The sequence below is a fragment of the Lissotriton helveticus genome, chromosome 2_2, assembly GCF_964261635.1.
Source record: "Lissotriton helveticus chromosome 2_2, aLisHel1.1, whole genome shotgun sequence".
Taxonomy (NCBI): Eukaryota; Metazoa; Chordata; class Amphibia; order Caudata; family Salamandridae; genus Lissotriton; species Lissotriton helveticus.
Genome location: NC_136060.1, coordinates 143,123,325 through 143,148,203, shown reverse-complemented (window position 1 = coordinate 143,148,203; position 24,879 = coordinate 143,123,325). Strand labels below are relative to the sequence as shown.

At 46.6% G+C, this 24,879-nt stretch overlaps 1 protein-coding gene across 3 annotated transcripts in view; it reads right to left on the bottom strand.

Moving 5' to 3' along the window:
* Positions 1-24,879, bottom strand: part of CORIN (corin, serine peptidase) — a 1,859,037-nt gene that overhangs the window by 1,144,608 nt on the left and 689,550 nt on the right. The gene's annotated exons all lie outside the window — the stretch shown is intronic.

The window sequence follows — 24,879 nt, the reverse complement described above, 5'->3', positions numbered from 1 at the left end:
ACATAATTGAGGCCATGGATGGGCTGGGATTGTGCTTATTTTATTGTTTTTTGTCGTTTTTGGGGGGCTGCTGGTGTGGCCTTTTGCTTGCCCAGGGGTGGTGGTGGTGCATGGACTGAGTGTGCCTGTGGTGTTGTCTCACTCTCTTTGATGTAAACATCATGGATGGCATTGGATTGTGGTGATTTCTGGCTGTTTTTCTGTTTTTTGGGGGTGTACTGTTGATGTGGTCTGGCCATGTGGGTGGTGGTGGTGGCCATCTTGAGTGCTGGCTGGTACAGGCAACATGTGCTTGGGGTGTAAGGGGGCCATTTTGAGGAGAGGCAGTGTCTGAGGCCTGCACTTATTTTGCCTACTTTTCATCCCTTATGCCCAGGGGTAGTGAGTGTTGCATGGGCCTAGTGTTTCTGTGGGGTGTCTTCTTGAATTTAAACATAATTGAGGCCATGGATGGGCTGGGATTGTGCTTATTTTATTGTTTTTTGTCGTTTTTGGGGGGCTGCTGGTGTGGCCTTTTGCTTGCCCAGGGGTGGTGGTGGTGCATGGACTGAGTGTGCCTGTGGTGTTGTCTCACTCTCTTTGATGTAAACATCATGGATGGCATTGGATTGTGGTGATTTCTGGCTGTTTTTCTGTTTTTTGGGGGTGTACTGTTGATGTGGTCTGGCCATGTGGGTGGTGGTGGTGGCCATCTTGAGTGCTGGCTGGTACAGGCAACATGTGCTTGGGGTGTAAGGGGGCCATTTTGAGGAGAGGCAGTGTCTGAGGCCTGCACTTATTTTGCCTACTTTTCATCCCTTATGCCCAGGGGTAGTGAGTGTTGCATGGGCCTAGTGTTTCTGAGGGGTGTCTTCTTGAATTTAAACACCATTGAGGCCATGGATGGGCTGGGATTGTGCAGATTTTATTGTTTTTTGTCGTTTTTTTGGGCCTGCTGGTGTGGCCCTTTGCCCAGGGGTGGTGAGTGTTGCATGGGCCTAGTCTTTCTGTGGGGTGTCTTCTTGAATTTAAACACCATTGAGGCCATGGATGGGCTGGGATTGTGCAGATTTTATTGTTTTTTGTCGTTTTTTTGGGCCTGCTGGTGTGGCCCTTTGCCCAGGGGTGGTGAGTGTTGCATGGGCCTAGTCTTTCTGTGGGGTGTCTTCTTGAATTTAAACACCATTGAGGCCATGGATGGGCTGGGATTGTGCAGATTTTATTGTTTTTTGTCGTTTTTTTGGGCCTGCTGGTGTGGCCCTTTGCCCAGGGGTGGTGAGTGTTGCATGGACTGAGTGTGCCTGTGGTGTTGTCTCACTCTTTTTGATGTAAACATCATGGATGGCATTGGATTGTGGTGATTTCTGGCTGTTTTTCTGTTTTTTGGGGGTGTACTGTTGATGTGGACTGGCCATGTGGGTGGTGGTGGTGGCCATCTTGAGTGCTGGCTGGTACAGGCAACATGTGCTTGGGGTGTAAGGGGGCCATTTTGAGGAGAGGCAGTGTCTGAGGCCTGCACTTATTTTGCCTACTTTTCATCCCTTATGCCCAGGGGTAGTGAGTGTTGCATGGGCCTAGTGTTTCTGAGGGGTGTCTTCTTGAATTTAAACACCATTGAGGTCATGGATGGACTGGGAATGTGCAGATTTTATTGGTTTTTGTCGTTTTTTTGGGCCTGCTGGTGTGGCCCTTTGCCCAGGGGTGGTGAGTGTTGCATGGGCCTAGTCTTTCTGTGGGGTGTCTTCTTGAATTTAAACACCATTGAGGCCATGGATGGGCTGGGATTGTGCAGATTTTATTGTTTTTTGTCGTTTTTTTGGGCCTGCTGGTGTGGCCCTTTGCCCAGGGGTGGTGAGTGTTGCATGGGCCTAGTCTTTCTGTGGGGTGTCTTCTTGAATTTAAACATAATTGAGGCCATGGATGGGCTGGGATTGTGCTTATTTTATTGTTTTTTGTCGTTTTTGGGGGGCTGCTGGTGTGGCCTTTTGCTTGCCCAGGGGTGGTGGTGGTGCATGGACTGAGTGTGCCTGTGGTGTTGTCTCACTCTCTTTGATGTAAACATCATGGATGGCATTGGATTGTGGTGATTTCTGGCTGTTTTTCTGTTTTTTGGGGGTGTACTGTTGATGTGGACGGGCCATGTGGGTGGTGGTGGTGGCCATCTTGAGTGCTGGCTGGTACAGGCAGCAACATGTGCTTGGGGTGTAAGGGGGCCATTTTGAGGAGAGGCAGTGTCTGAGGCCTGCACTTATTTTGCCTACTTTTCATCCCTTATGCCCAGGGGTAGTGAGTGTTGCATGGGCCTAGTGTTTCTGAGGGGTGTCTTCTTGAATTTAAACACCATTGAGGTCATGGATGGACTGGGAATGTGCAGATTTTATTGGTTTTTTTCGTTTTTTTGGGCCTGCTGGTGTGGCCCTTTGCCCAGGGGTGGTGAGTGTTGCATGGGCCTAGTCTTTCTGTGGGGTGTCTTCTTGAATTTAAACACCATTGAGGCCATGGATGGGCTGGGATTGTGCAGATTTTATTGTTTTTTTGTCGTTTTTTTGGGCCTGCTGGTGTGGCCCTTTGCCCAGGGGTGGTGAGTGTTGCATGGGCCTAGTCTTTCTGTGGGGTGTCTTCTTGAATTTAAACATAATTGAGGCCATGGATGGGCTGGGATTGTGCTTATTTTATTTTTTTTTTGTCGTTTTTGGGGGGCTGCTGGTGTGGCCTTTTGCTTGCCCAGGGGTGGTGGTGGTGCATGGACTGAGTGTGCCTGTGGTGTTGTCTCACTCTCTTTGATGTAAACATCATGGATGGCATTGGATTGTGGTGATTTCTGGCTGTTTTTCTGTTTTTTGGGGGTGTACTGTTGATGTGGACTGGCCATGTGGGTGGTGGTGGTGGCCATCTTGAGTGCTGGCTGGTACAGGCAGCAACATGTGCTTGGGGTGTAAGGGGGCCATTTTGAGGAGAGGCAGTGTCTGAGGCCTGCACTTATTTTGCCTACTTTTCATCCCTTATGCCCAGGGGTAGTGAGTGTTGCATACTTGCATGTCCCTAGTCTTTCTGTGGGGTGTCTTCAATGTAAACATCATGGATGGCATGGGATTGTGCTCATTTTTCTGTGTTTTGTCGATTTTTTGGGGTGTATAACTGAACTGATGTTCCTCTGTCTTCCATTGCTTTTAGGTGCACAAGAAGACTCAATAGAACCACCAGTGCCAGGAAGAAGTCCTGCAGCGGTGTGTGCAGCATAACGTCACGCGACGTCACGTCTGGACACAGAACCCTCTGCAACTCGTGCAACTGCTGCCTGCTGACCTGCTCTGAAGAAGATGGCCCCAAAAAAAGTAACCCGTAGCTCCTCTAGCAAGAAAGGTGCCAGTAAGGAGCAGAAGAAGCAAGTTACCAAGGACACTGGTGTGCCGCCCGCCCCTTTTTTTGTGAGTAAAAAAAAAAGTATGCCTGCAGCAGCTGCAGCGGGATCTGCTGGGGACCAAGCTGGCAGCAGCACCCCCGCTCCATTGGGCTCAGTGCCACCACCACCACCACGCCAACTTAAGTCCAAGCCCTTGAGTGCTGCAGAGGCAGCCAGTATACTTCTTCAATCACCATCGACCAGTGATGTTGGCTCATCGCAAGAAAGCAGCAGCAATGTCCCTCAATCAACACAGGTTGTTGTAGCTCATCTGACGAGTGTTGAACAACCACAGCGGCAACAACAATCACATGTGCAAGTACAAGCCCAAGTACATGTGGAAGGAGAGGCAGCGCAAGGAGATGCGCATGCAGAGGTGCATGGAGGGTCACAACAAGTGCCCACAATAGTTGTTCCTCCCGAAGTAGGGGCACATCAGGAAATCGACAATCAAGGCGAGGTATCATTTGAGGAAGCCACTCCTCCTGATGATCCTTCATTGTCTTCCACAACCCTAGCAAGGAAGAGATCAAGGGTGGTGTCTACATCCTCTTCAAGCACACCTCCTTCTGATGATACGGATCAAACTTGGGAACCAGCACCACAGCCGTCTGAGAGTGAGGCACACCATGATCCAACAAAGGTACTTAAGCGTAAAAGGAAGCTCGTCCAAAGTCTCAGACTTATGGAGTGTGATGAGGCTCAACAAGAAGTGGCGGATACTGCTGCTGATGAAGACTCTGCCAACGACGACCCAGTCATCATAAAGGTCACTGCAGCCCCAGCGGGCATGCAGCAAACAGACATTTTGACCCTAGCCCGAAGAGCTGCTGCGCGTGATGATGATGATGATGATGTTGTCGATGAGGAGGCAGTGGAAACACCACAATCATTGGAGTTAAGTAGTACACCAACTCGTCCCGCTTCCATATTTCTTTCTGGCAAGAAGAGACCTGCGTCAACCTCGACCTTAATTAGTGGCGGTGAAAGTGGAAAACGTACAAAAGTTGGCCAATCCAGATCCTCCACTTCATCTGGCATTAGCTTCATGACCACCACCACCACCAGTATCGCCGCCTCCTCCAGGTCCCACAGACACTTCAAGTCCCCAGTTTGGGACTTCTTTACTGTTTGTCCCAAAAATCCAAGGTTTGCCATTTGTACCCTTTGTAAGCTTGCAGTTAGTCGTGGTAAGCCAGGTAGCAACTATGGTACCGGCGGCCAGAGTGGTCATCTTGACAGAAAGCACGGTGTCCAATGGTTTGCGCACCTAGCTGCGATCAAGAAAGGCCAAAATCAAGGAAACGTTGATGTTTCATCTGATGTTGACGAGCAGGAAGAAGACGTGTCAAACACTTCCCTTACACCCAGTACCCCTCTCAGCAGCACACCCAATGTGAGGCACACTAAGAGTGTTGGAGCGAGTGAGACACCAACGCACAAAAGTTCACCAGCGAGCAAAATTGGGTCAACGAAGTCATTATCAGCCCGTAAATGCTTGGTCCAGGCCAACATTAGAACAATGCTTACTTCAGACGTGCCATATGAACGCAACCACCCACTGACGCGTCTGTATAACACTAAGCTGGCTAAAATGCTAGCTGTGGACCTTCTACCTTTTTCTTTTGTAGAAGCGGTAGGTTTTCTTGAATTAGTTGCAACGCTCTGCCCTAAATGGAAGGTTCCGAGCCGGTTCTATTTTGCCAGAGTTGCGGTTCCAGCACTACATGAAGATGTGCTGCAGGCGATTGGGGCAGCTTTGCAGAAGAGTGCTGTTCACACAATACATCTGACAACAGACATGTGGACCAGTGGCCCAGGCGATGATTACATGTGCATCACTGCACACTGGGTCTCTTTTTCAGGTGTTATAGCAAAGCTAAACGCAGGTGTTGACCCGGACCAAGTTTTCAAAGCTGCTCGGAAACATGCAACACTAGCCATGTTTGCCTTGGAGAAAAGTCACACAGCAGAAAACCTTTTGGAAGAGTTTGACAAAAAGGTGTTGTCAATGCTATCCCCCCTAAAACGCAAGATTGGTTATGTTTCCACGGATAATGGCGCCAATGTAGTTAAGGCCATGTCACAGGGTCACCATGTTAGAGTGCCGTGTTTGGCGCACTGTATCAACCTGGTAGTTCAAAAATTCTTGAGTGATAAAGAGAGTCCAGCGTTCGAGGTAATGGCCACCTGCCGCAAAATGTGCAACCATTTCAGCCATTCTTTTAAGGCCCGGAAGCATCTGCGGAGACTGCTACTTCAACGTGGAATGCCAGTGAAAGCACTCATCCAGGAGGTGGCAACACGTTGGAACTCAACCTTCTACATGCTTGAGCGTCTGCATGAGCAGTATACGGTACTCGATCACTATTTCTTGACAGAGGCTACATCTCAGAAGGAGGACCTGCGGATGAGTAAGGCGCAATGGGCCATAGTTAAAAGCCTGACAGACATGCTTCGTCCTTTTGAGTTCTTCACGCGTGCAGTCAGCCAGGAGGACTGTAATTTGGGAAAAGCTATCCCATTGTTGTGCATACTGGAGCACCAACTGATGGCGGTTTCTTCTGAGTTTGAAAAAGATGAAAAAAAAAAAAACCATTTCATTTTGTCTGAGAAATTATTACATCGCCTACGTGGTGATGAACGTCTTAAAAACATCAACTCAGATCAGCATTACATTTGTGCTACTATTCTGGATCCACGCTACAAAAAGGCGCTGGCAGACAACGCATTCTTTCCTTTCGCTGATGCAGATGTTCAAAAGTACAAACATTGGTTAGCCTGGTCAGCCAAGAGGTTTGAAAAAGAACGGCAGGTTATTGAAGGAGAAGCCAGTACATCAGCATCAGCATCAGCAGGCCATCCGCAGTCACAAGAATCCACTTCTGCACCTGTGGCTGGGGCACAAGTGACCTCTCAGCCGTTAAAGACACCGGCAACTGGATCATCTGCACCACACACAATGACAACACTAACAGTGGCTGGGGAGGAGGATTGGCTAAGTTTGATGGGGTATGGTTCTCTAAAAAATGTCACAGGCACAGCAAAAAGTAAGCAAAGTGGAGGAACAGTTGATGACCTTGAGTCGATGGTGCAGGACTATCTGAATGACTCAACAGTGGTCTTTCTTAATGAGGAGCCATTGCAGTATTGGCATGGCAAAAAACAATTGTGGCCACAGCTCTACAACCTGGCTATAAACTATTTGTCTTGCCCACTCGCAAGTGTGTCTTCTGAACGTGTTTTCAGTGCTGCTGGTGGCATTGTAACTGCCAAACGGAGCCGCCTATCGCCCAAAAATGTGGAGCGGCTGACAATGATCAAGATGAATCAGCACCTCATACCACCAGATTACAAAGTGCGAGAAAGCACGCCACATGAAGACGATGAGGACAGCAACGTAGATGAGGGGATTTTTTCTCTGTTCGGTGCCACTGACCTCATCCAGCCTGAATTCGCAGAGTATGATGACGAAATCTTGTTCTTATTCCCTGACACCGAGCCCTGAAAATGAGACAATCAATCAAGAACTTTCTTTTTCGTCCTTATTCACTTTTATTCCTGTGTGCTTTGTGTCTCTCTTTCTTTGTTTTGCACAGTTAATTTAATTCAAACTTTAATCACCTAATCCCAAAAAGAAGACCATCATCAGAACTGTCTTCACTTGTTTGCTTATTGATTTGAAGGTGCCGCAGTCTACATTCCTCAGGTTCACAAGTTCTGAAGAACATGCTCCTCTATCCTCCTCCTCCAGACTGCGATTTCCCTCCAAGCAGAGTGCTGGATTACGCACAATGAAGAAAGACTCAGCACTTGTGGGGGTGTTGTACTTCTTTGCGGGTGAGTTGACGGTTTTGGGCCCATTGCTGTGAAGCTCTAATAATGGACAAAAGTGTTTTGGACCAAATATGAGGTGAAAATTTCTTGCCGTTTTTGCTGACTTGCTTGCCTTTGAGGTGCTCTTTGGCGGGGTTCCGGGGGTTTGTGTGTAATTTTTGGTGTCTGTCGAAGCACTGCTGCGACAGTCTAATCTTGATTGCATTTGCTTTTCAGGAAATCCGTGGTGGAAAACAGGAGTTATGATGATTGATGATGACCTAGCTGCACAGCGCGTTACTTTGGACCGAAGGCCGAGAGATATTGTAAGTATGAGATTTAGCTTTTTCGCTGTTTGGGGGTGTTGTCGGGTGTTTTTTTGCGGGTGGGTTGGCGCCGGCGGGTCTTGCCTGGGGCATTCCTGGGAAGGTCTAATACCGGATACAAGTATTTTGGACAAAATCCATAAGGAACAGCCTTTTTTTTGCCATTTCTTCAGACATCTTGCTCAATGTAGCTTTTGGGGGGCTTCCTGCTGTTCGTGGGTGGGTTGCGGCCGGGGTCTCTGTCGAAGCACTGCTGCGACAGTCTAATCTTGATTGCATTTGCTTTTCAGGAAATCCGTGGTGGAAAACAGGAGTTATGATGATTGATGATGATGACGACCTAGCTGCACAGCGCCGCGTTTGGACCGAAGGCCGAGAGACATTGTAAGTATGAGATTTAGCTTTTTCGCTGTTTGGTGGTGTTGTGTCGCGTGTTTTTTTGCGGGTGGGTTGGCGCCGGCGGGTCTTGCCTGGGGCTTTCCTGGGAAGGTCTAATACCGGATACAAGTGTTTTGGACAAAATCCATAAGGAACAGCCTTTTTTTTGCCATTTCTTCAGACATCTTGCTCAATGTAGCGTTTTGGGGGGCTTCCTGCTGTTCGTGGGTGGGTTGCGGCCGGGGTCTCTGTCGAAGCACTGCTGCGACAGTCTAATCTTGATTGCATTTGCTTTTCAGGAAATCCGTGGTGGAAAACAGGAGTTATGATGATTGATGATGATGATGACGACCTAGCTGCACAGCGCCGCGTTTGGACCGAAGGCCGAGAGACATTGTAAGTATGAGATTTAGCTTTTTCGCTGTTTGGTGGTGTTGTGTCGGGTGTTTTTTTGCGGGTGGGTTGGCGGGTCTTGCCTGGGGCATTCCTGGGAAGGTCTAATACCGGCTAGAAGTTAGTTGGACAAAATCCATAAGGAAACACCAGTTTTGGCACTTTGTAAGTTAGGGTTCGTTAGGGTTAGCCCTAGCAGCAGGATTGCATGTGTTTAGGGGGGTTCTATTGCAACGCGGTTCTGTTGTTGTAGAGCACTGTTGGAGCGATGCTGGCTATGGATACTTTTGCTTGCAGGCAAGTGGTTTGAATACAATCCACGGTCTGTATTTGGGTCTACTGTTACTTTCAAAGTACGTTTTGTAACCATTTTTCTGCTAGGCATCATCAAAGTGTGACTTTTTGAACCACACAGCGTACATACCTTTTATTTATTTATCAGTGGTATTGTAATAGCACTTCCTGTTTTCCGTTCAATAATTACAGGCCGGGTTTCAGTCAACATCCGCCAGGCAGGCAGTGGACAGGGTGTCTCTTCTGTCAGTGGTCACCACCACATTGATGGACGAAGCGTCAGCTGGAATGGAGGAGTGCCGCCAATAAGAGGAATTGTTTGCTGCATGCAACTTACTTACCAATTTCAACAGGACAACTCCAACAACAAACGCAATACAGATACAGTATCCATTGTTGTCTTTTATTCTATGAGTGTGACTGCATGTGCTTACCTTTACTTTGTAACCAAAGATTGTCTGTAAACTCTGTATCTTCAATTATTGTTTGTCCATGCTCTGCTTTTTTTTTCTTCTCTCAACAAAACCTACCCAAAAAGAAACCCCCATTCCCATCCATTTTACAAACCCTAACCCTCTTCCCCCGGGCTGTGTTGTTTTGCTTGATGTCTGACTAAAATGACATCAATAATTCCACACACTTGCTGGGGAGGATAAGGTGATAGCAGCAACAGGCTGGTGAAGGAATACGAGGATATCTTCTAGACTTACTCAGCTTCAGTACTATATCTTCTAGTAGTAGTAGCCAATGTCAAATAAATTCAACGCAAGTACTAGTTATACTTGCAATACTTTACCATTTGTTAGGCTACATTATGGCACTGTTCTAGTGTACTGTCACCTGCTATTTTCTCGATCGTACCGTAACCGTTGTAATGCTACAGTAAGGAGTACAAACAAGGTTTCGTTTTCTTTTTTTCCATAGGCATGCAACTGCCACTGTGTCACACCACTAGTAACACCGCAATGAGGAAATGTCACCCGCCCAGGAATGACAACGTTAATCCCCATTTCACCTGGAGCCAGCCCTGGGCCTAGCCCTAATTTCTAACACAAATTACAGGTAAGATAAGCGTTTGGTGGGAGGTAGTATAATGGAGTATTATTTCGGAGTAGACAAGAGTTTGACGGTTGTACTACTAAAGTCCTACGACTGTTCAGGAAAACAAAGTTACTGTTACACCCCCGCCCCCCACCCACCAGACTGAAAAGCAGTAAAAAACAGGTATGGTCAGATAAAGTAGTTGAAAAATATATTTATTTATCCCTAACAAAATAATCTCCCTCACCCACCCTAACCCCAACGATTGTCTCTGAAACGTCCCAAAACGATCCCAACTCCCAAATCCCACCCCCCAAAAGTCTATAAAAAAAGGGCAAGGGACACTCCACTACTGGAGGGTGCTGGTGCTGGTGCATGATGCGGCATGGGCATCATACTCCTTGCGGAGGGTGGCAAGCTCGGAGCGGAGGCCCTTAACCAAGGTCTTATACCTCAGGACCTCCTGCTCCAGGTTGGACATGCGGACTCGTAGGCGGTGTTGGCGTTCCTTGCAGCTCCTGTGGGGGGCAGCTGGTGTTTCCGGTGCTTGGCGGTGGCGGTCGGCTTTCTTAGCCCGGCTCGGTCCCGCTGGTTTAGTCACGGAGGAGGATGCAGTCGAAGATGTTGCCCCGCTCGACTGCGTGTCCTCCTCCTCCTCCAGGGCCACCAGCCGCCGATACTCGGCGACTGTGGCCTCCAGCCTCCGTTGCCGGGCCAATCTAGCCTGCTCCCTCCTTGTTGTTGATTTGGAAGAAGGAGCAACTATATGAAGAAAGAAAGACATAGTCTGTAACCAATGCTCCTTATTAATAACACAAAGTGATTGAGCCGAAAGTTGGGTCACAGAGTACAAGTAGCAAATTGAAAGCACAGTACATAACTATTGAGGACAGTATCTATGTAACCCTCCCACTTCTGCATCCTTGCTCTAACAGTAGTGGTAGTTTAATGAACTAATTCTACGACCACTATGGACTTCCATTACAGTCGACTATGACAGTACACCAGTCTTATTCTTCTTCTTCTCTCTTGTTTAGGGAAATGGGTACGTTATCTTATGCAAGCCGGCAGAATGACATGGACACAGCACAGTGAAGTTGCACCCGAGAAAAAAAGTTGCACACCATGATGATGGAGACAGACTTGCGTTACTGTACCGGTCCAGTACATGCAGGTGGTGAAGCTATTACTTTTCTATTACGGGTGGCACTGAGAATACTCTGTTACAAGGGCTACTGCTTAATTAATTTACCTTTCACCCTACAGTGCAAATGAGTACTAGAAAAGGAAACTGAAGAAGCTAACTAATTTGATTATCTATCACTTCACATGGGACGTATTTAATGACAGATGAGATGACTTTAGGTGCTTTGCTTAATATTGAGTGAACACAGTGATACACCCACACATGAATGACGTACTACAAGTAAACTAAAGTTATTAAGAGAGGTACGGAGTGTCCACCGTAATAACCAGATATATGCTGTGAATGCAAACGCAATACAAAGTACTGCTACTATTCATGGAAGTATTGGACACATTTACAATTTCTTTTCCTTGCCTTCCCTGCACTGGGACGGACGTGCGGGTGCGGTGGTACATGCTCTTCAAGGTAACACTTACTTCACCTGGCGACCATCTACTCTCTCTAGATACACATTTGCTATGTAAGAGTCAGAGAATACCATGCTCCAGGCATCCATTCATTCAAAGTATACGCACACATACAGTTTCTGTTTCACCCACCCAGGCTGCTGTCCTTCCACCCATCCTTGCTTCATCATTGACCCAGCCATGCACCATACCATATTCTTTCCTTCCCAGCCACCTCTGGGTCCAAGCAAACACATATCGTTCTTCTTTGCCAGCCATCATACAAGTTCGCGTCCCACTTACTTACACCCTTCTTTCGCTTTTCGTTCATCCCATCCATCACGTTCGTCTAAGAACTTATTGGGATTCTTCTCACCAAAAACTTCACAGCTAAGTCGAAGTACATTTCGAGGAGGCTACTACCTGGTTGATTTGTAATTGTAATACACCCGTGCAGAAAGCACACTATGCAGTCTTCAATCTCAATAAGTAAGGAATATATAGCTTACCTGTTTCCGCCACCACCGTTTGATCCCCCACAGGAACGGCCACCAGCTCTTCTACCGCCGCATCCTCCCCAGAGGCCTCCGAGTCCAAGTCCAACACATCAGCCACCTCCGCGCTGGCCCCGTCACCAGATGTTACACCTACAAAGTACATTTAAGAAAGTTAGAATACACCACTCACTACTATATAATATTTGGTCTAGGAGAAATGTTAAAAAAACAGAATACAATGTAATAATTTGTGACTGTCTACTCCATAGTAAAAATGTCCCATTTTCCAGGGAAGGCTGTTGTCTTGCTGCACTTTTATGCACAACTGATGAATGCTTGCTTTTGATTTTTAACACGCACCACTTTTTCTCCTAACAGACAGAAGCTTGACTCCTGAGTCCTAAGAACACGACCAGGATCAAGTTCAAAGTAGGTGAGAGTTCGGCTCGACCACAAGAAATGTGTCCAATTAATCGTCAGCACTAACCACTTTTCCGTTTACAGTTAAATAGTTTTATGACAAAGTAGATTTCAATAAATGTGTTTACTTTTAATAAAGCTTTTACACTTAAATAGACTCTGTGGTTTTTGTTCCTCTAGACTAGAGTGGATGAGCTAAAGGTTTTGGAATTTTTGCAAGCATGAGTGCCTCTGACACTTCTTGACTGTGCTGTGACTCCGTACTACTCTCTTGTCCTGCGTACGATAATCTAGAGATCATTGGGGATCTATAATCGGTGACTTCGGGAGCTGAATGACTCTGCCACACTATCTAGTCAGTAAGGAGACAGTGCATAGAGGTATTGCTGAATATAATGGGAGTCCAATGGAATTGCCAAATGTCCAATCTTAGTTAGCTACACAGACAGACTAATAAGAATAGTCTAGTAATACCACAGGGAGTCATCATATTCGAGGCAGGATAAGAATTTATATCCAGTCTACAAGAAGATCAAAGACGATTTAGAAAAAATCGAATGAGGAACGCTAGGAAAAAATAGGTACTGTTTAGTAAAATGTAAACTTACTGGGGCCAGCAAAGGAGCCCTCGCCTGCCCGATCCTGGCCTGCATCCTCAGCACCCTCCTCCTGTGTCCTCTTGCCCTTGGGGGGAGCTGATGTACAACATGAAAGAAAGAAAAACCATAAAACATGGATGAGATTTTTCAACCAAATCAAACATTTCAAAAGAACAATAACAACATATTTTGGAAAAATAGCAAATAGATAGACAACTATTCCACGGGATCTATCTCATGTGGTATACTACGTTATTCGTATTGCCTGATTTGCGGAACGTTGACTTAGAAAGTTCCTATGTAACTCAATAAACAGACTACTAAAGAGGTTTGCCTAGGCCTGGCACTGCAGGCAGTAGTGCACAACACGTGACAGACAAAGTCCATCCTGCTTGCAGATCAGTGAATACTCAAACTATCAATCCACCCGCCACCACCGCCACTATTTCTTCTGATAGCCATGTGACTGTCTAAAGGAAGGACACTGGACTTCAGTCTGTTGGGGCTGATTTATAAGTCCCTTGCGGAAGTTGCGGCTGATTTTCCTCCATTGTTGCGTGCCTTTTCTGACGCAGCGGCAGAACAAAAGACTCGCCATGGTGTTGGTGCGGCGTATATATTAAAAAAAAAAACACATATGGGCATATGGGCGATGCATCACGTTGTAAAGCCCTGCGCCATCAGGGGGCGTTCCGGCGCAAGGGAGGGCGTACCTGCGCAGGAACGAATCCTAAAAGTGGCTGAGGGAAATCTACAAGATGTCAATCAGTCATTTTTATGACAATGATGCATGACTCAAACCCTGCGCGCTTGAAGCCGCGTACGGCTTGATGCAGCATTGGGGAGATAGGGTACCCCAGAGCATTGCTGGAGCTGCGCCATCGTTGGCACGCAACTCCAGCAATGCGCTGCCTTTACGGCACAGATGCGTAAGGCTTCTGTGACGTTTTGGGCCAATGGGTGGTGGTGGCATGGCACACAATTACTGCCGCATCCCTGCTACTTTGCAGGGATGCGCCGGTAATTGAAAATATGACCCTTACTGTCTAGCATTACGCAGTTCTTTTCTTTACAGTACACTGATACATAATTTCTCAGGCCAATGAAATGCTTCTGAACACAACATACAAAACAAAGAAGCATAGTAGCAAGCAAGGCTACTGAGAAGGAGAGCAGTGCACCTGAAAATGAAATGCATAGAAGATTTTGAAATATAATTTACCTCAATGTAATCGGCAGCATTATTGCTCTTGGTAAAGAACAAAGATTTGCAAATAACAGAGCAGGATAAAACAGAGTAGTAAATGTACTACTACTACTACTCACCAAGCCCGGGGACCTCTACGCCGAGCGCGTCCAGCAAGTCCCGCTCCCGGTCCATGACATCGGTCCAGCGGTGGGTGGCCTGGTTATATGTGCGCCGGACCCCAGAGATCTTGTACATGGCCCGGCACACCTTCTCCCACCGCTGGCGGCGCTCCCGGATGCCATAGCCGGTCGCGATCTTGCCGCCTCCCAGGATCGTCTTGGGGAGGCGGCGCTGGACATGGAAGATCAGTGCCGCCACTTCCTCCGCGCTAAAGATCTCCCTCGGGACCACTTGCTCCCCCCTTAAACGCCCGCACGGGAGCCGGGCACGGGGTGCGGGACCCTTCCCCTTCTCAGGGTGCTTCCCGGCTCCCTTTACCATGGTCTGGGCAGAAATAAACTTAAATGATAAAGAAGAAATAGAATAGTGAAGAAGAAAATAAAAGAGTTTAAAAAAGTAGTTTAAAAGTAACTAAAAGCTGCAGAAAACACAAAAATATAGAGCTAGAAAAATAGAGGGTTAGATAATAAGTAAAATTAGATCAAAAAAACTTCAAACAAGCAAAGGATGGCAGAGATTGAGAGAGGATAGAGAAAGCATGCCCAGAACCATAGCAATGAATGAGAAACAAGATGGCCGCGCCCGTTCACGACCGCGTGGGTAAGTTCGCGCGAGATTTTCCTTGCGAGTACGCGCGAACTTGTACTCGCGAGCAGCACACTTTGCGAGATTACACATAGCGGGCGGAAACGGAATTACGTCACGCCAACAAGATGGCCGCGCCCGTGTACGACCGATAGGGTAACTTGGCAAACGAATAGCTAGAAGCGCCTCGCGAACACGCGCAAGATCACGCGAACATACACGTCGCAACAAAAACAATTTTGTATTCGCACGTATTCGCGGCTTCCGAAATCGATCTCGCACGGATTCGCGCCCCAAATAACGCGCGAAATTGCAAAAAAAACGATTTTAGCTAAAATGAAAGCAATGAGCAGGTGCAAAAGTTCAAACTTAACATTAGTAACATTCAAGGTAGTGCTTCCTGATGGGCCCCTCCAGAGTTTGCAACAATTCTATGACCCTGCTATGACCCAAACAGCAGGCTCATAGAATAGCACCATAAAGGTCCTGTAAAAAAAAAATTTCACTGCAACAAAAAGCAAATTACAGATAAGGAAGGAAGCAGGTGCCAGCCAGACTGGAACTTTCAAAATTACTGACACATTAATGAAACACAAATTAATTGATGGCAGTTGAAGAAGGGCAGGTGTGCTAGCTTTTTTCAACCACCATAATCTACAGTAATAAATAAACCTAATAGGTGCCTGTGAGGATGTACTAGAGGGTGGCATGGGTGTCCCAGAGGGTGGCAGTGGTGAAACAGAGGGTGCTGTGAACCTGTGATGATAAACCAGACGTAGAAACAACATAGTCGCGGCCGTTGCAAGCCGAAAAGTAAGTTCGCAATTGCGAACTTGTCCCAAAATCGGCGCGAACACGCGCCAACACAAAAAACGGAAAAATCCGCAAGTCCGCTAGAGTTCGCGGATCTTCGCGGATTGCGAATCCGTAAATACGCAAGTTCGCGGATTGCCAATCCGCAAAATCCGCCCATGCTTAGACACAGGTCCTCTCGCAGCTGTAGGAATGCCATCAAACAGTCTTTGTCCCATGGTACCGGATCGCTCACCTCCTTGTGCGTCAGTTTTTGCAAGGGCTTTGCTTTCAGTGAAAAGTTCACGATCCACTGTCGGCAATAACCCACCATCCCTAGGAACATCCTGACCTCTCTCTGTGTCTTAGGCGCATTCATTTTCATGATCGCCTCTATCCTGTCTGGTGACACCTTTCGTTTGCCTTTCTCTATTCTGTGTCCCAAGTACTGCACTTCTGTCAGGCAGTACTGCAATTTTCCCGGGGACACCTTGTGCCCATTGGCAGCTAGGTGATTTAACAAAGCAATGGAGTCCTCCCTGCAAGCTTCTTCTGTTTCTGACGCCACGAGGAGGTCGTCTATGTACTGGACCAGAACTGACTTCTGGGGCAGCACTAGACTTTCAAGATTTTTCTTCAAAAGCTGGTTAAAGATCGATGGGCTCTCTGTATACCCCTGAGGGATACGACACCATGTTAGGACGCGATTTTCCAGCTTAAATGCGAAAAGAAAATGGCTTTCTTCGTCCAGAGGGATCGAAAAGAAAGCCTGACAAAGATCGATCACAGTGAACCACTCAGCTTGGAATGGAATCTGAAACAGTATCACTGATGGATTCGGTACCACTGGACAACACGAAACGACTATGTTATTAATCTTTCGAAGGTCCTGTACTATCCGAAATTTCCCATTTGGTTTCTGCAGACCCATAATCGGGGAGTTGCATGGACTACCCACGATTTCTTTCAGTATTCCCTGTTTAATCATGGACTCGATCACGGGTTTTATGCCTGCAATCGTTTCTGGAGTCAATTTATATTGGGGTGTTCTTGGGAACTCAGCATGCGGTTTCACTACAATTTTCACTGGGTCCACCCCTTTGACCAATCCAATCTCTTCCCCAGTGAAATCCCATACTTCTGATGCCACTGTCTCTCTCAAGTCCCAGGGGAGCTCATCTACTGTCAAAGTAGGGTACAGCTCCACGCATATTCTTGAGTTTGCAACTTTGAAATCTGCGTCATCATCATTGGTCAATACCTCCACTCCCTGAGGTGTACAGTATATAGTACAATTCAATTTACACAACAGGTCTCTCCCTAGCAGACACACAGGACTTGAATCGCAAACCACAAACTGGTGCTCATCGCTGTACTTCCCTATTTTCACCTGTACCGGTTCTGTCAATTGGCTGGTTATTCTCCTGTTTGCGACCCCCACCACCTGTATGGTCTCTCCAGACATGGGCAGGTCTGGAACTGCAGCTGATCTGATCGTGGATCTAGTGGCTCCTGTGTCCACCAGAAATGTCGTAGGGCACCCTGCTACTTCTGCTTCCACATAGGGTCCCCTCTGGTCCACCTCCAAGGCTGCCCCGAGGGTGCAGTCTTCTCTTTCCACTCTCTGTCCGGTTAATGGGTCCACATAATAGCACTCTTCCCCTTCTACAAACAGGGGCATTTGTCTATAGGTCTTACCCATAGTCCCTACTCTAGGAGGTTGCGGGAACTGGGCTCGGGGAGGAGCCCCCCCCCTTTGAGCACCTTTCCTTGGTATGGCGTCACCCCTCTTGTAGGCGCGCTCTGGACCTCTTCCTCCTCTATCTCTTGTTCTCCTATCTCTACATTGTAGGGACACTCGCGTTTCCAATGCCCCACCTCGTTACACTGGTGGCACCTAGTCGTTTTCTTCAAGGCAGCTATATCTATTCTGGGTCTAAAGGTGGAACTCTCCTCATTGCCCTTGTTCTGACTGTACTGCTTCTTTCCTCCTGTACCTGTTCCTTGCTGCTGTTGCTGTTGTCCCCCCTTCCCTGCTGCCTGCATCTGTACCACCATCAACTTTTCTTTTAGTTTCTTAGCCTTGGAGTCTATCTCATCACAGCAGTACCTGGCATATCTCAGTATTTCGTCTAGGGGTTTACTTTGCCAACAAATCGAGTGTTGCTGAATCATTAAACTAATATCCGGTCTCAGTCCCAGGACGAACTTGGACACGAATTGCCCTATGTCTTTTGGATCCATTACATCCAGGCCGCTATACTGTTTAAACGCCTTCAGCAATCTCTCGTAATATTCGTGGACTGTCTCTTTGGGTTCCTGTCTTGTTCGGTCTATTCTGACCCAATCTATGTCTTGCATTGGCACTTTCTCTTTCAGCCAAGTCATCACTCTCTCGAATTTTGCCATCACAATCTCGGACGGCCCATTAGTCTTAGCATCTCTCTCTGGCTCTGTTGTGGGCCACTCAGCGCTAACCTTGCATGCTGTCCACAGATCTCCTGGTACTACAATGTCAAACAGCGTGTTCAGATCTATCCATAGGACCTTTGAGATTTTTACAAATCTCTCCACTTGCTTGTACCACTCCACTGGGTTTTCCCGCAATTTGGGGAAGGAGGTGGTAAAGGCAGCTAAATCTCCCCTACTCCAAGGGACATGTACATAGTTCCCATTTGCGACTTCACGCAAAGGGTAAGCTTCTATTCCCTGCTGTCCTCCTGGTGTCATACCAAGCGTGCTTCTCCTGCCGGTCCCTTTCTTGGACCACCTCTCTTCCCACTTATCTAGTGCCCTCCATGTCCTTATTCCAGCGATCAGTTCCCTTATGTGCGTTTTCAGCCCAATCGTTCTCCTCTCATCTAGGTCTCGATCTGTATAATGTAGCCTGTGGTTACCCTGTAATGCTTTGGTTCTTGACAAGTCCACCATATATTTGCCTGCTAGTTCGACTAACTTCTCATGGACTGCTCTCGCTTTTCGAGTAATGTCCTTTGCCATATACAATATTTCATCCTGTTCATACATTTCCATTCTTTCTAAAGGCAGGGTACCATCTACCATGTCATCCAGGTCTGACCTTAAACTGGCGACATCGAGTCTCTTGGCTTTTATCTCAGCTCGCAATATGTCTTTCGAAGGGGGCTCACTGGTCTCCCTACCATCCCAACTTCGAGCTCTACGTTTGGGCTCGGGAGAGTTAATGAGTGGTCTCCCTTGCTCCCATCTCTCCAGGTCCCATGCTCGGCCATCCGATCTTGGAAGGTGATGGAACACGGGCCTGCTACCCCCACTCTTGATCTGCCCACTCTCTTCTTCTTCTCTCCTTTCACCGTACGCCTCTCTGTTATTTCCCTCTGGTCGCTACTCTCCCTTTGCCTAGTATCGCTCAGTATCCGATACGCTCCTTCCTGGTTCCCCATATTCCCTGGGCTGCGCTTATTTCCGTCATCACAGGGACTATGGTGCGACCTCTCACAACTCCCATTCAGTTCTCTGGTGCCGGGCACACAGTGTGGACACTTAAAGCTGTTTCTGTACTCTTGCGCTCTCCTCTCCCCTTCACTGAGTATTGGGCGCGCCACCCCTCCACTCCCGGGGCCCCCGTTTTCCAGGTCTGTTCTATCTCCTCTCCGGGCCCAATGGGTGACTCCCCTACTATCTCTCTCTCTACAGTCCCACTCCGGGCTGCTCTCCCCAGCCCCGCAGTGAGTCCGAGCTCGGCTGTCCTGACTTTCCCTTTCAGCTTCCGCAGCTATGATGCTCTTTTGAGCCTCCACTGCCTCATCCCACTGCTTCATGTACTCATTTAGCTCTTGAAAGGATTTTCGTCCAGATCCCCTCAGATCCACTGGCCATCTAGGGCCCCCGGGATCCCCTCCTGGATCCCCTGCTGTGTGCATCGGGGTGCTCCACTCTCTGGGTATCGGCATCTGACTTGGGGAATTAATCGTATCGTTCCTCCTTGCCGTCCCTGCTCTTTCTCTGTCTTTCCGTACCCGTTCTTCCCCTCTTGCTCTCTCTTGGTCATATATCGATATTATAGGACCTATGGTAACAGGTACCTGTAGTGCATCTGGTAATGCGTAGGATGTGGCGCTTTCCGTTTCCGGCGCTCTTTGTACCACAAACCTCCCGACTACCTGTTGCACCTGACTAGGCTGGGACAGCTCTTTCTTTGCCTCAGGATCCCACTCTGAACTGGGAAGCGGTCCATGCTCTCCTGCATTGCCCCCCTTTTCTCTTTCACTATGCTCGACCTCTCCCCCTGCCCTATTATACGGGGGTGGCCTGTCTGTCAATAATCTGTTTATCAGGCTATCCTCTGTTTCGCTCTCATCATCTTCTTCTAGGGGGCTTTTATTTACGGGCACCTCTAACACTGGGTACAGTTTATTTACTTCCATGTTATGCACTCTCCATCTTTTAGCATCCGCATCCCACCTGGCATCCTGCACTGCCCTTACCGATCGTTTCACCCTTTCTTGTCGTCTGTTCATATTCTTTTCATGAGCTGCCCTAATCCATGCATCAAGAGCTTCAAACTGGGTCGGTCTAGGCAAGGGTCTCATTGAGGTCATGACTGATTTTAATCGATGTAACACCTCTAATCTGAACGTCCCGTACTTCGGGAACGTCAGTTCCTCATTTCCTTCCGTAATCTTACTCCACTCTGAAATCCAAAGGATCGTATGCAGCCCAACATTCACTGCCATATAACGAGCCGGCGTACCCTCCGGCGGGGCTTCTTCCCCTTCATACGATCCCCGCTTCTCTTTTTTAAACACCGCTCTCAGCCATTTAAAACACTTCATAATTATGCGCACAATATCCAGCCTCGCTACTCTGTTTACTTCCTGATGACAATCCACCAATCCTGTCGCGGCTTTGCTAACTTGGCCTATCGCAGCGCGGTCTTTCTCCGGTCGGCCAATCACGTCGCGACCCTGTCTGACGTCTTTGCTAGCTGGCCTATCACAGCGCGGTCTTTCTCCGGTCGGCCAATCACGTCGCGACACTTTCTGACGTCACTTTTCTCCGCTTCGCAGCAGCACCCCTCCTTTCTCAACTCGTCTCCCGGTTATGCATGCGTCCCATTCATACACCGAAAAATGACTACTTCCGACCAAGCGGTCACTTCTCTCGACTGTACGTCCACAGTCTATATGTAATTGTCAACACAACTGACGAAATGTCTATCGTCTCTCTGATAGGTTGCTTACACACACAGTAACTTCCGACCAGCGTCCGTTACTCACGCACTCACTCTTACGGTCCCCCTATCTCGGTCTTTCGGGTGATCAATGGTACCTCATGACCCCCTTCACACTAGTTGACAATTACTCTGGGTGTCCGATACACCCGAACCACTTAAGCTCTCCTTGAACTTAAGATTTCCACCGGTTGCGCGCGCTCACAACCTGTTCCACAGTCACTCTACAGACATTCAACTCCGCCAGACATTACAACATAGATACAATACAAAACACCGCAATCTAACACGCATAACCCTTTATACTCACTCTCGACCGATACTGCTGCTTTTTCTGTCTCACGTCATCCGGATCTTCTTCGGCGGGCTGTTCTTCCGATCATCGATTTCTAGGGGCCTTGGGGTAAGCTAACCTGGCCTAGGTCGCCGTCCTCAAGAAGGCAACCATCCTCTATAGCTACCAACTGAAAGGGCGAGATTTTGATCGATACCTTATATCTATTGATCTAAACCTCGATCTGGTCGACTGAACCTTTGTTGCCTGTCTTTGAGGAAGAAAGTACATCCATTTCCAAGTTAGTTCACCCAATAAAGGACTCTGCTCCCAAAGATCACAAACAACTTCTAGCTTTCAAAAGTTTATTGTAAGGATATGATAAGCTGCAAATACAGGCATCTCAGAATGAGATTCACGAGATACACAGGTCCAATTACATACATGTGCTCTCGGAAAGCCCTCAGACGAGCAACGGAAATCACTAACACAAGTTCTAAGAATAATAAAGCTATCAGCATTGACGCATATCTCTCCTTCATTTAAGTTGGAGGAAAACGCACAGGTTAGGCTGTCCATACCCTGCTCTAGATGGTATCCCTACTTAACCAAGTCCCAACCTAACAAAGGTGTCAGCAGTGAATGACCCCCAAGGGAAGTCACTCACTCTAAGTCTCTTGGTGAAAACCTATAGTTCTCCAGTCATGACCCCTCTCTGCCTACCCATCCGCTCTCTAAAGGGTCCTCAGGTATCTGCTCTAACTCCACCCAGGGGTGCTGTCCCTAATACAAAACAGTCAACAACATTTGAGACGCCCCTTGCGAGACGCCCCTCACGTGGTGTAGCTTCTGGCTTTTTCCATGCTGCTTTGTGTTGGGCCTCATACGTTAGAGTTGACCTTGCTTCTCAGACTCTTCTCCGGCCCGCTGATACCCCTTAAACATTCCGGAACCCTCCTCCATGTCTGGGCCGTCTACTGAACAGACCTCTATTCATTCATTTATAATTGGATCCCCCCTTTCCTTGCAGACAGACATCTGCAGCCAAGAACCCAACTCTCATAGACTTCCAAAAAGGCTTGCAACATTTCTTGGCCCAGACATGTACGTGTAAATCAATGTTAAAACATTTCAGGCCTACAATATTTCTCATCATGATTATAGCATTCAACTTCTTCATTAATTAAAGCATGTTAATACTCTTATTCTATTATTCAGTAAACATCTCTAAAAATCATGGCCCATTTAATGCAATGACCAAAACATTAATACAATCTATGTCGTGAAAAGAAACACCTTCCCTTTTAGCTCTGGCCCTGAGGCCTACCACATTCTGCGTTTAACCACATACCATCTTACATTTTAACAGCTACACGACATGGATTCAGAAATAATCACATCTACTAAAATCATATAGTGTCACACATTTCTGTATTAGTTCCACTTCTACTTAAATCTCTACATTAGCTATACATTCAGAATATAATTACAGATACTATTAGCACTCATGGCATTTCTCCTCATGATTTGTGCTTACTACAGGTAAGTGTGATGTACTCATACATTTAGGTCAGTTTGCGCTCTCTCAGAGTCTTAGGCTTGCAAGGATTCAATTTTCAAGTTAAATTTGTTGCAGGGGCAAAGAACCACATTGCTGATTGCCTTTCTCGCATGCCTGTAAATAGTTGTGCACCAGAATTAGGCATACCAGAGGAAGCTGTTTTAACAGTCTTTATCCCTGTCATTATTAGGGAAGAATGGGAACAATGCATGGTGAAAGAAAAAAACAGAAAGGTGTTAAAAGTAACACGATGAACTTCAACCTTTTTGCAACGTGAGAAATAAGATTTCCATGCCTGGTAAATTCGTTTTTACATCATATAAGATAATTTCCCCTGTGGACATGTATGATCATATAGTTGAAACTGCCCATGAGTGCGATGTGAGTAGTAAAATAACAAAAAGCTCAAGATCAGATCTAAGTATATTTTCCTAACACAGATTCAATGGTAGAAAAAAAGTACTAGATTGTTATGCTTAGAGTGCCAGCAACAAATATAAATCCACATGCAAAGCTCCACTTTCTCCAGCAGAAGTTTCCTCAAAACCTTGGGACAAGCTGCATTTGGACATTATTGGGGCAATCAATTTACTGAAGGTTTCCAAAAATGTCATGTTTGTCATGGTGGGCTATCATTCTCATTCGGTCACCACCCTTTCAGTTAACAGTATAAACACATTTGCTCTAGTAACATTTTTGACAGATACTTTTGCAAAAGAAGGTGTTCCCAGCACCACAGTCGCCGACAATGGATTTTAATTTGTTTCAGAGGAAATTACAATTTAAAAAAAGAAAAAGGTTTATGTATACGTCACATAAAACTTCTTTTTACCCTGAAGCAAAGTCTTTTAGAGAGAATTAACAGGGTGTAAGTAATTGACAAAGTGAGACAGCAGGAGAACAATTACACAAATTGGTAAGACAACAAATGGAGAACTGTACATAGAAATTGGAAGGTTAGACAGTGGGTTGTTATTAAGAAACCAGCTACATCTATATAAAAAAGTAAAACTAGATGTAGTGATTCTAGAAGAATTGCGCACCTGGAGAATGGACAGGGCAGCCAATTGCCTTGAAACACTAATTCCCACAATTGTGGACCCCACACTAGTGAATAATAAGCGAATAGTAACGAATACCGACAAGACAGTAAGAGAGATTCGACCACCCACATGGCACACAGATTATAAAATGCATAATAACTCTTTGACTACCTACTGAAATTTGTCTCATCCTTTTTCTGAGTAAGGAGATGTGCTTTAAGCAGTGTTAAGGTATCTTCCTTGTTTTTTCTCTTTCACCTCCTTCAAATAGAACGTTCCAAATGCATTGATGCTCTTTTAGAACGTTGGTGTAAAGCACATTTAGAATGGTTAGTGAGGTGAGAGCAATTACTCAGTTGATAAACCAGAGAGGAGATTAGAGGCACTTTGTACCAGAGAGAAAATAAAGCATGTTTTTCTCCCTTACCGAGTCTCGCAGTGTTGCTACACTCGCATTTGCTCGTCACGCCTGGTTGGTGTGTGTTTGTAGAAGAGTTGGAAATCTGGGGTGAGATAAAAATAACCATAATTCCAAAGAAAAATCACAAGGAAGATGTGCATCTTGTGCTGTAGACCTAAAATGGGGAATGTTTACGGCTAAACTTGTGCTCTGTACAGAGGCAACTATTGCTTTGGAAGGAAGTTGCTGCTGAATAGAAGATTTACCCTTCCCTCCACAAAAGGATTTGGGTGAATGGGCATTCCTTGCAGAAACATTTGATGTGGGGCCTGTCTCCCACCAAATTTAGTTGCACCTGGAATCATGTAAGGTGGCAAGTCATTTGACACGATTAGGGAATACACATACAGCCATATGACTGGCATGTGGTTCAGTATGGCTGTCAATGGAATTTCAAAACAATTAGAAGGAATTTCTGGTGTAAGTTATTTTCAAAATTATATTTTAGTGCACAGAGTGACTGAGGTCAACCATGGCTCCAGGTTACATGGTGAATAGGGCAAAGTGAGGAAGTATAGGTTGTAAGGTGTAAAAGAGAAATTGTGGAAGATTAGAAAGCCAACTCTATTGCATGCTTGATCTGAAGAGTTGTGACACTATTAAGCCGGATGACACTACCAGAAGACTGGGTGCAGTTTTGAGCCAACTACAATTAGGTAAAGAGGTAATAATACATATTATTGTGATTGTTGTGCAAATGAGGATTCCAGATGTGAATGGTGAGAATGTGTTGGACAAGGTAGTATATTAGCATGAAGGCGATAAATAACGTGTATTTGTAAAGCGTACGATCAGCAAAGCAACTGGGCTTCTTGGCGCTGAAAATAACAGATGTATATTGTTA